A 10,117-nucleotide genomic window follows, 5' to 3' on the forward strand; every position below is an offset into this window, starting at 1 on the left:
GGACACTCACCTGTCATTAGACCCTTTCATTACAGAGGAAATGGAGGACACCTGGCCCCTTGCCATAGTTTAGAGACCACTGCTCTAAAAGGTCCAAGGCCCAGGTTCAAAGATGCATTCTTGCGACTTACAGCTTGCAATAAAAAGTAAACCGATGAAGGGGACACTCACATTTTATTAGACCCATTCATTACAGAGGAAATGGAGGATAACTCCATAGGACCCCTTTGGAGATGACTGGTAATAACTTTAAGACGTATGTATTTTATTTTACAGAGGTGTGAAATTGGTGTGAAAGAAAGATGAAGATTCTACTTCTCCTCCAGTTATTCATCTCGCTGGTCTTTGGAACCAACCCTGACCAACAATATCAAGGACAGGGCAATTACCCTCACCCCGAATGGAAAGAAGAAGTAACTCGGTCCCAAATGGACTTTGCTGTGAGCATTTACCAACAAATTTCAACGCCAACAATAAGACCTCCACCAAAAATTTTTCTTTCACCGCTCAGCATCTACATAACCCTTTCCATGGTTGATCTTGGTGCCCATGGTAAAACTCGGGGATGAAATCCTCAACGTCTTAGGCCTGAAAGACAATGACCCAGTGTTGCATGAGGGCAATAAAAAGATCCTTGATGCAATACGTCAGCAGACCAAAGGCGAGGAATTCAAGCTTGGTAATGAGGTCTTCATCAAAAAGGTAGTTTTTTTACCGCATTTCCAAGACTATATGAATCTCTACTACAATGCCCCTATTAATAGAATCAGCTTCAGTGACCCCCAAGCTGCTGAGAAAACAATCAATAAGCTCGTGAGTGACAAAACAGACCATAAGATACAACATATTGTCCATGACCTGAGCCCAGAAACATCGATGGTTCTCCTAGATTATGCACTCTTTCTAAGTAAGTCCATTTTACCTTTGACTAAAGAAAATAGATATTGGAGAAACAAATGTTACAAAACACCAGATACAACAACCATTTCACTATCTTTTACAAGAGCCTATATTTACCATAAGGCACTTGTAGGTCAATCGCTAGATCTCCAGGCTAACGAGCACCACGAGACCTAAAATTTACAAACTGATATTTTTTTTTCCTTTCATTTTGTTTGCATTATATGTCCACCTCTGAACATTTGTGGCTAAATTGATCAAGACAGCTGAAGAAAGAGTTTATTATTATTATTATACAGTATTTATAAAGCGCCAATAGTTCGCTCAGCGCTGTACATTACAAAGGGGGACAGAACAATACCAATACAATGTGATACATGAGGAGTTTGAGGGCCCTGCTCCTTGGATCTTACAATCTAGGAGGGAGGGGATGGTGGCACAGGAGGAAATAGCTGTGGGGGATGGAGTGGTAGGAAAGGTGGAGGAGGTTGGGAATTAGCAGGGGGTGGGTAGGCTTCTCTGAAGAGGTGGGTTTTCAGGGTGCACCTAAAGGAGAGGAGAGTAGGTGATAGTCTGAAGGATTGGGTTAGGGAGTTCCAGAGGATGGGTGACACCCTGGAGAAGTCCTGGAGGCGGGCATGGGAGGAGGAGACCAGGGAACTAGAGAGAAGGAGGTCTTGTGAGGAGCGGAGTGTGCGTGTTGGGTGGTACTTGGATATTAGGTCAGTGATGTAGTTCGGGGCAGTATGGTGGACAGCTTTGTACGTCAGTGTTAGGATTTTGAATTTGATCCGTTGCGCAATCGGAAGCCAGTGGCGGGATTGGCAGAGGGGGGTGGAGGACACTGAATGGAGGCCAGTGGAGGGATTGGCAGAGGGGGGTGGCGGAGATGGAGCGGTTGGAAAGGTGAATGAGTCTGACAGCCGTATTCAGGATGGACTGAAGCGGGGATAGCCAGCGGCGAGGCAGGCCAGTGAGGAGGGAGTTGCAGTAGTCGAGTCGTGATATGATGAGGGAGTGGATGAGCTGTATGGTGTTTTCTGGGGTTAGGAACGTGCGGATTTTGTTGCGGAGGTGGAGTCTGCATGTTGCGGAGGTGGAGTCTGCATGTTGCGGAGGCGGAGTCTGCATGTTGCAGAGGCGGGGTCTGCATGTTGCGGAGGTGGAGTCTGCATGTTGCGGAGGCGGAGTCTGCATGTTGCAGAGGCGGGGTCTGCATGTTGCGGAGGTGGAGTCTGCATGTTGCGGAGGTGGAGTCTGCACGAGTTTGTTAAAGATTGGACTTGGGGCTGGAAGGATAGGTTGGAGTCCAGAATGACACCAAGTATTCTGGCCTGCGGGGCAGGTTTGATGGTGGCATTGTTGGATGTGACGGAGATGTCAATGGCGGGTGGTGTCCAGGCTGGGGGGAAGACAACAAACTCAGTTTTGGAGAGGTTCAGTTTAAGGAAGTGGAGCGACATCCAGTCTGATATGTCGCTCAGTAGGTGTGTGATTCGGGCGGAGACCGAGGGGGTGAGATGGGGGGTCGAGAGATAGATTGTGTGTCGTCGGCATAGAGGTGGTAGTTGAAGCTGTGAGAGTGTATGAGTTGGCCAAGGGAGGAGGTGTAGATGGAGAAGAGAAGGGGCCCGAGGACGGAACCTTGAGGGACCCCAACAGAGAGGGGGAGGTAGTAGCATTATAGGTAACGCTGAAAGAGCGTTGTGACAGGTGTGTATGCTGCGAAGAGTCAGAAGGCTCTTCACAACATGAGGCCATCTCTTCTTTCTCTTGTTTGGTGGTGGGTACGGTTGGACAGTATGCCAGCATATTAATCAGATTACAAGTTGCCATCAGTAGCTCAATCTATCTTTAGGTTCTACTGAAATAGACACAGGGGGCAGAGCTTGCATAAAAGGACATTATCATTTAAGAGTGCCTGTGGTGGCATGGCGTCCAAACACAACTTTGTATACCAATAGGCAGGAAAAGTAGATTCATGTTGCCTTTGGCTACTTATAGACATGAGCTAACCATTGTTTGTTTATAATAATAATCGGTGAGTATGGTGGTGATCAGGATGCTGGTAGGGGATATACCAGTGATCCGGGCACTGGTATGGGTATGGCAGTGATGTGGCATATGGTGGTGCTCAGAACACTGGTGTGGCGTATGGTGGTGATCAGGTCGCTGGTGTGAAGTATGGTGGTGATCAGGTCGCTGGTGTGAAGTATGGTGGTGATCAGCATACTGGTATGGTGTATGGCAATGATCAGGATGCTGGTATGGGGTATGGCAATGATCAGGATGCTGCTATGGGGTATGGCGGTGATCAGGGCACTGGTATGGGGTATGCCAGTGATCAGGGCACTATTGTGGGGTATGGAGGTGATCAGGAGGTTGGTATTGCATACGACAGTGATCAGGGCAGTGGTGCGGCTTATGGCAGTTATTAGAACTCTGGTATGGGGTTTGGCAATAGTCAGGAGGTTGATATGGCATATGACGGTGATCAGGGCACTGGTACGGCATATGGCGGTGATTAGGGCACTGGTACGGCATATGGCGGTGATTAGGCCGCTGGTATGCAGTATGGTGGTGACCAGGACTCTGATATGGGGTGTGGCGATGATCAGGATGCTGGTATGAGGTAAGGCTGTGATCATTACATTGGTATGGTGTATGGCAGTAATCAAGGCACTGGTATGGCATATGGCAGTGATTAGGACACTGGTATGCAGTATGGTGGTGACCAGGACTCTGATATGGGCTGTGGCAATGATCAGGACATTGGTATGGGGTAAGGCAGTGATCAGGATGCTGGTATGGGGTATTACGGTGATCAGGGAGCTGGTATGGGGTATTGCGGTGATCAGGGCACTGGTATGGGGTGTGGCAGTGATCAGGGAGCTGGTATGGGGTATGCCAGTGATCAGGGCACTAGTGTAGGGTATGGAGGTAATCAGGAGGTTGGTATTGCATATGACAGTGATCAGGGCACTGGTACGGCTTATGGCGGTTATTAGAACTCTGGTATGGGGTTTGGCAATAGTCAGGAGGTTGATATGGCGTATGGTGGTGATTAGGGCACTGGTACGGTGTATGGTGGTGATTGGGACACTGGTATGCAGTATGATGGTGACCAGGACTCTGATATGGCATGTGGAAATGATCAGGATGCTGGTATGGGGTATGGCGGTGATTGGGACACTGGTATGGGGTATGGCGGTGATCAAGTCATTGTTATGGTGTATGGTGGTGATTAGAGATGAGCGAATTATTCAAAAATTCGATTCGGCTGATTCGCCGAATTTCAGGAAGAAATTTGATTCGATGCGAATTAATTCGCTACGAAGTTAACTTATAAAAAGGGTTTCTAGGCTTCAGAGAGCCTTTAAATTAGTGCAGAACACTGTACCTTTAATTTAAATGCCCTTGGAGATGAGGAAGGAGAAGGAGAAGGAGAAGGATGAGAAGAAGGAGAAGGAGAAGGATGAGAAGAAGGAGAAGGATGAGAAGAAGGAGAAGGATGAGAAGAAGGAGAAGGAGAAGGAGAAGGATGAGAAGAAGGAGAAGGAGAAGGATGAGAAGAAGGAGAAGGATGAGAAGAAGGAGAAGGAGAAGGATGAGAAGAAGGAGAAGGATGAGAAGAAGGAGAAGGAGAAGGATGAGAAGAAGGAGAAGGATGAGAAGAAGGAGAAGGGTGAGAAGAAGGATGAGAAGAAGGATGAGAAGAAGGAGAAGGATGAGAAGAAGGATGAGAAGAAGGAGAAGGATGAGAAGAAGAAGGATGAGAAGAAGGAGAAGGATGAGAAGAAGGAGAAGGAGAAGGATGAGAAGAAGGAGAAGGATGAGAAGAAGGATGAGAAGAAGGAGAAGGATGAGAAGAAGGAGAAGGATGAGAAGAAGGAGAAGGAGAAGGATGAGAAGAAGGAGAAGGATGAGAAGAAGGAGAAGGAGAAGGATGAGAAGAAGGAGAAGGATGAGAAGAAGGAGAAGGATGAGAAGAAGGATGAGAAGAAGGAGAAGGATGAGAAGAAGGAGAAGGATGAGAAGAAGGAGAGGATGAGAAGAAGGATGAGAAGAAGGAGAAGGATGAGAAGAAGGAGAAGGATGAGAAGAAGGAGAAGGATGAGAAGAAGGATGAGAAGAAGGATGAGAAGAAGGAGAAGGATGAGAAGAAGGACAGTTCTGTGACAGTTTCTGTCTATTTCTGACAGTTCTGGGACATTCACTCCATACAGCGGTTGAAACATTGTATCTATTTGTTTCCATAAATGGATCCATTTATGGAAACAAATAGATACAATGTTTCAACCGCTGTATGGAGTGAATGTCCCAGAACTGTCAGAAATAGCGGAGCTCTGCAGGTACACTTTTTGCCGGCTTGGAATTATTCTTATTTTCATCCTACTTCTTCTTCTTCTTCTTCTTCCTCTTCATCCTCATCCTCTTCTTCTTCTTCTGAGGATGAGGATGAAGAAGAAGAAGAAGAAGAAGTAGGATGAAAATAAGAATAATTCCAAGCCGGCAAAAAGTGTATCTGCAGATCTCCTCTATTCTGCAGATACACTTAGAGGAGCTCTGCAGATACACTTTTTGCCGGCTTGGAATTATTCTTATTTTCATCCTACTTCTTCTTCTTCTTCTTCTTCTTCATCCTCATCCTCTTCTTCTTCTTCTAAGGATGAGGATGAGGATGAAGAAGAAGAAGAAGAAGTAGGATGAAAATAAGATTAATTCCAAGCCGGCAAAAAGTGTATCTGCAGAGCTCCTCTAAGTGTATCTGCAGAGCTCCTCTAAGTGTATCTGCAGAATAGAGGAGCTCTGCAGATACACTTTTTGCCGGCTTGGAATTATTCTTATTTTCATCCTACTTCTTCTTCATCCTCATCCTCATCTTCTTCTTCTTCTTCTGAGGATGAGGATGAAGAAGAAGAAGAAGAAGTAGGATGAAAATAAGAATTCCAAACCGGCAAAAAGTGTATCTGCAGAGTTCCTCTATTTCTGACAGTTCTCTGACAGCTCCTTCACATGTACAGCGGTTGAAACATCTGTATCCTAAATGGAAACAAATAGATACAATGTTTCAACCGCTGTACATGTGAAGGAACTGTCAGAGAAATGTCAGAAATAGCGGAGCTCTCTGCAGGGACACCTTTGCCGGCTGATCGGGAAAAATCTGATTCGCGCACCCGAAGTAGGCAAATATTCGGATTCGCCGCGAATCAAATTTTTCCTGAAATTCGTATCGAATTCCGGTTTGCCTGGTTCGATTCGCTCATCTCTAGTGGTGATCAGGGCACTGGGACGGCATATGACGGTGATTGGGAGGCTGGTATGGGGTATGGCGGTGATCAGGTCGTTGGTATGGGGTATGGCGGTGATCAGGGCACTGGTACGGCATATGACGGTGATTGGGAGGCTGGTATGGGGTATGGTGGTGATCAAGTCATTGGTATGGTGTATGGCGGTGATCAGGGCACTGGGACGGCATATGACGGTGATTGGGAGGCTGGTATGGGGTATGGCGGTGATCAGGTCGTTGGTATGGGGTATGGCGGTGATCAGGTCGTTGGTATGGGGTATGGTGGTGATCAGGGCACTGGGACAGCATATGATGGTAATTGGGAGGCTGGTATGGGGTATGGCGGTGATCAGGTCGTTGGTATGGGGTATGGTGGTGATCAGGGCACTGGTACGGCATATGACGGTGATTGGGAGGCTGGTATGGGGTATGGCGGTGATCAGGTCGTTGGTATGGGGTATGGCGGAGATCAGGGCACTGGTACGGCATATGACGGTGATTGGGAGGCTGGTATGGGGTATGGCGGTGATCAAGTCATTGGTATGGTGTATGGTGGTGATCAGGGCACTGGGACAGCATATGATGGTAATTGGGAGGCTGGTATGGGGTATGGCGGTGATCAGGTCGTTGGTATGGGGTATGGTGGTGATCAGGGCACTGGTACGGCATATGACGGTGATTGGGAGGCTGGTATGGGGTATGGCGGTGATCAGGTCGTTGGTATGGGGTATGGCGGAGATCAGGGCACTGGTACGGCATATGACGGTGATTGGGAGGCTGGTATGGGGTATGGCGGTGATCAAGTCATTGGTATGGTGTATGGTGGTGATCAGGGCACTGGGACGGCATATGACGGTGATTGGGAGGCTGGTATGGGGTATGGCGGTGATCAGGTCGTTGGTATGGGGTATGGCGGTGATCAGGTCGTTGGTATGGGGTATGGTGGTGATCAGGGCACTGGGACAGCATATGATGGTAATTGGGAGGCTGGTATGGGGTATGGCGGTGATCAGGTCGTTGGTATGGGGTATGGCGGTGATCAGGTCGTTGGTATGGGGTATGGCGGTGATCAGGTCGTTGGTATGGGGTATGGCAGTGATCAGGTCGTTGGTATGGGGTATGGCGGTGATCAGGTCGTTGGTATGATGCATGGCAGTATAACTGTGAGCACTGGTGACACTGGGACAAGAGACAGGGGCTGGCTGCACTCTTTATTCGTATTACACTGGGGACAGTGCTCAGGGACACTGGGGGTGGCTGGCACTGCAGTCTGTGAGTGTAAATGCACTGTGACAGGCTGCTGTACACTTACAGGCTGCAGCAATGGTTCTCAATGAGAGCAGAGAGATCCGAGATGCTTACTTTCAGCTTCCATTGTTTATTATGTGATTGCTGTGATTGGACACAGCAATCACATGGTAAAAGACCATGTGATCATCCGGACACACCAATCACAGAGCTCCTGGGTGCATGCTTTGTGAGCCGCACAGGAGAATCCGATGTGGACTGATGTACGTTAACCTGCATCAAACCCAAAACAGTCCAACCAGTCTGAATATGCAAACAATCCCCCCCCCAGGATGAATCTGTCCCTGTGGCTAAAATCCCCCCTCCCAGCACAAATCTCCCCCCCCCCAGCTGAAATTCTCTCTCCACAAATCCTCCCAGCACAAATCAACCCCCCAAGAAAATCACTCCTCCTAGCACACATCCTCTACCCCTCATATTTACCCTACCATTCCAAACCCCCCCTCCAAGGACAAATTCCCCTCATCCCCCTCCTAACACGACCCCCCTCCCCCGATCTTACTGGCACAAATGCCCCAATAATCCCTACTAGCACATACCCCCCCCCCCCCACAGCAAAAGAAAATTTCCTCACCTCGCACAAATCCCCTCCCCCCTCCACCATATCACCTCTTCTAGCACAAATCTGTTAAATTCTCCCCCTACTAGCACCATCTCGTCTTCCCCATCCATCCTTCTAACACAAACAAATCCCCCCAAATTACAACTCCTAGAACCCCCCCCCCCCCATTTCCCCTCCTAGAACAATTCATTCACCCTGCTGCCTCCCAAATTCCCTCCAACACAAATGCCCCCCCCCAATCTCCATGAGGAGCCCCCCACCTCACATGATACCACAGTGCCCAGGGCAGTCATCCCTCCTGCCCACCCCTTGTTCCAGCCCTCCAGCTGCATTAAAAAGGCTGTTTGATCCTGTCTTCTCTGATCCTGCCTATCTTCTACTTCCCCAATCCATCTCCTGATAAAACAAAGCCTTGGAGGCAAGCTGCACATGCTTACTTTGGTGTGTATTGCTAGAGAGGCTGCATGTGATTGGCACTGGGCCAATCAGCACTGTCCAGAGAGAGGGTCAGGGGTAACCTCATAGGAATGAAAATACTTCCTAAAAGATTAACCAGTGCTCTGCTGGACACTGATAGAAGTCACAAGACTGCTCTATACTGCTGATGAGAAAAGGGATTTAGCAGTTTATATTTACTAAAATTATGTATTTCCTGAGTACTGTGGGAGACCAGATAGTGAATGCGGGGTCCGGGGAGAGCGGATATAGTGAATGCGGGGTCTGGGGAGACCAGATAGTGAATGCGGGGTCCGGGGAGAGCGGATATAGTGAATGCGGGGTCCGGGGAGAGCGGATATAGTGAATGCGGGGTCCGGGGAGACCAGATAGTGAATGCGGGGCCCGGGGAAAGCGGATATAGTGAATGCGGGGTCTGGGGAGAGCGGATATAGTGAATGCGGGGTCCGGGGAGAGCGGATATAGTGAATGCGGGGTGTCCAGATATAGTGAATGCGGGGTCCGGGGAGAGCGAATATAGTGAATGCGGGGTCCGGGGAGAGCGGATATAGTGAATGAGGGGTCTGGGGAGAGCGGATATAGTGAATGCGGGGTCCGGGGAGAGCGGATATAGTGAATGCGGGGTCCGGGGAGAGCGGATATAGTGAATGAGGGGTCTGGGGAGAGCGGATATAGTGAATGCGGGGTCCAGGGGGGAGAGCGGATATAGTGAATGCGGGGTGTCCAGATATAGTGAATGCGGGGTCCAGGGAGAGCGAATATAGTGAATGCGGGGTCTGGGGAGCCCAGATATAGTGAATGCGGGGTCCGGGGAGAGCGAATATAGTGAATGCGGGGTCCGGGGAGAGCGGATATAGTGAATGCAGGGTCCGGGGAGAGCTGATATAGTGAATGCGGGGTCCGGGGAGAGCGGATATAGTGAATGCGGGGTCCGGGGAGAGAGGATATAGTGAATGTGGGGTCCGGGGAGAGCGGATATAGTGAATGCGGGGTCCGGGGAAAGCGAATATAGTGAATGCGGGGTCCGGGGAGAGCGGTTATAGTAAATGCGGGGTCCGGGGAGAGCGGATATAGTGAATGCGGGGTCCGGGGAGAGCGAATATAGTGAATGCGGGGTCCGGGGAGGGCGGATATAGTGAATGAGGGGTCCGGGGAGAGCGGATATAGTGAATGCGGGGTCCGGGGAGAGCGGATATAGTGAATGCGGGGTCCGGGGAGAGCGGATATAGTGAATGCGGGGTCCGGGGAGAGCGGATATAGTGAATTCGGGGTCCGGGAATAGTGGATATAGTGAATGCGGGGTCCGGGGAGAGCGGATATAGTGAATGCGGAGTCCAGGGAGAGTGGATATAGTGAATGCGGGGTCCGGTGAGGGCGGGTAAAGTGAATGCGGGGTCCGGGGAGAGCGGGTAAAGTGAATGCGGGGTCCGGGGAGACATTGTTGCCCATCTAGTGCAACTGTTGTTAATTTAATTAATACCAAAGTAGCTGAAACTGATGAACAACCCCCTCTGATACTTACCTAACCAGATAAAATTCCCAGGAATTTCACTGACTTGATGCTAGACTCTAAAAAGCGTTCCTTTAATTTTTTTTGAGCA

The 10,117-nt window shown here is 49.3% G+C and overlaps 1 pseudogene across 1 annotated transcript in view; it reads left to right on the plus strand.

The window, feature by feature from the left end:
* The first annotated feature begins 267 nt into the window (after positions 1 to 267).
* The window catches only part of LOC149434824 (serine protease inhibitor A6-like), a 28,524-nt pseudogene continuing 18,674 nt past the window's right edge, over positions 268 to 10,117 (plus strand). Inside the window, exon 1 of the transcript XR_016308613.1 lies at positions 268 to 907. The product of XR_016308613.1 is annotated as a serine protease inhibitor A6-like (transcript). The remainder of the gene's footprint in view (positions 908 to 10,117) is intronic.

The sequence above is a fragment of the Staurois parvus genome, unplaced genomic scaffold (assembly GCF_062004578.1).
Source record: "Staurois parvus isolate SC_StPar_1 unplaced genomic scaffold, SC_StPar_1.0 ptg001665l, whole genome shotgun sequence".
NCBI lineage: Eukaryota > Metazoa > Chordata > Amphibia > Anura > Ranidae > Staurois > Staurois parvus.